At 31.0% G+C, this 1,704-nt stretch overlaps 1 non-coding gene across 1 annotated transcript; it reads left to right on the top strand.

Annotated features, from left to right (window-relative positions):
* The first annotated feature begins 550 nt into the window (after window positions 1–550).
* LOC141571995 (small nucleolar RNA U13) lies at window positions 551–653 on the top strand. The gene has a single exon (XR_012497028.1). It is a non-coding gene; the product is annotated as a small nucleolar RNA U13 (small nucleolar RNA).
* Window positions 654–1,704: the final 1,051 nt, after the last annotated feature.

The raw sequence follows: 1,704 nt of genomic DNA, 5'->3' as shown, positions 1-1,704 counted from the left end.
CATGTCAATACAGTTTTAAAGGAATACCAGTGGAAATATTCCAATTAAATAGATTTATGAGCAGTAATGGTATATTATTGCTAATAGTATCAAATCAATTATTTAAAATAACATCACATTCCTAGAGTTTATAGAACATTATGGTTTTTATCCTTGTCTTTATTTAAAAATGATTTACTTCAGTAATAATTATTTTCTGTCAACTAACTGTTTTCTTGTATTTGTCTGTATATAAAAGCAAGTAAAAGCATAAATGGGATTTTTAGTATAAACTTATAAATTACCAAAATAGGTTACTTTCCAAGTAAATACATAAAGAAATAAATAGATTGTGGATGGATGGAACGATGAATGAATGCTAAAGTGACACCAATTAGAATGCAAGAAAAGAAATCTGAATGTGAAGGAAGTCTGAATCTGAAGCAACTAAAACTCTCATAAACTGCTGATGAGAATCCAACAAATGGTGTAGCCATTTTTGAATAGTTTGACAGTTTCTCAATACATTATAATTTCAATGAAGTACTTTGCCTTGTTATTAGAATATCTGATCCTTTTGTAGTCCATAAGTGTGATGATTGGGTGTCACGCTTTTGCGTGAGATGTGCCTCCCACAAACCTTGTTATGACATCGGCACATTACCCATCTGACGTGAAAAAAAAAAAAAAAAAAAGAATGTTTATGCTTTATAGTCCATGATGTTTTGGGGATCTGTGAAACAGGATGAATGCTATTTTAAATCTTATATTTTTTTTCTATTTTATTCAACAAATAAAGGGGTAGAGAGGTTCCCTTCATGGTGATAACATTGAAAAGGTCTACTAGATGTCAGAATCCTTAAATATATATATATATATATATATATATATATATATATATATATATATATATATACACATACACCAGGCATATTCATTAATTCAACACATACTTGCTGCGTGCCTATTATTTTCTTGGTCCTGGGGGGAGAGCAATGGATAAAACTATCAAAGTCCCCCACTAAAAGGAACTATAACATCAACTATAACCTTAAGAGTTAGAGTAACGCTTATGTAACTTTTCCTGAGAAACTCAATTTTTTTCTCCGTAAGGAAAGATGGAGAAAATCAAGAAAAGGGGGCATTAATGAAAAATTTAGCTACTTGTCTATTCCAAACACATTTATTACAAATTTTTTTCATATATTTTTAAGTTAACCCAAGTTATGTTTTAATTTTTTTAAATAATTGTTTTGCCTTTCAATTACACTTGACATGCAATATTATATTAGTTTCAGGTGTACAACATATGACTTGATCACCCCGATACATCTAGTAACCATATGACACTATACACAGTTATTACAATATTATTGACTATATGCCTTATGGTGTACTTTACATCCCCATGACTATTTTGTAACTACCAATTTGTACTTCTTAATCCCTTCCCTTGTTTCACCCACCCCCGAACACCATTCCCAGCTGGCAAACATCAACATGTTCTCTGTATCTATGAGTTTGCTCTATTTTGTTTGTTTTTCTTTAGATTCCACATATAAGTGAAATCATGGTTTTTGTCTTTCTCTGTCTGACTTATTCCACTCAGCCCAATACCCTCTATGTCCATCCATGTTTTTGTAGATGGCAAGATTTAATTCCTTTTTTATGGCTGAGTAATATTCTATTGTCATGTGTACCACCTCTTCCTTATCCTTTCATCCA

The sequence above is a fragment of the Rhinolophus sinicus genome, chromosome 2, assembly GCF_057876585.1.
Source record: "Rhinolophus sinicus isolate RSI-liver-muscle chromosome 2, RSI-T2T, whole genome shotgun sequence".
In the NCBI taxonomy this organism is placed as follows: Eukaryota; Metazoa; Chordata; class Mammalia; order Chiroptera; family Rhinolophidae; genus Rhinolophus; species Rhinolophus sinicus.
Note: the sequence above shows the minus strand (reverse complement) of the source record. Positions and strands in the feature narration are given on the sequence as shown.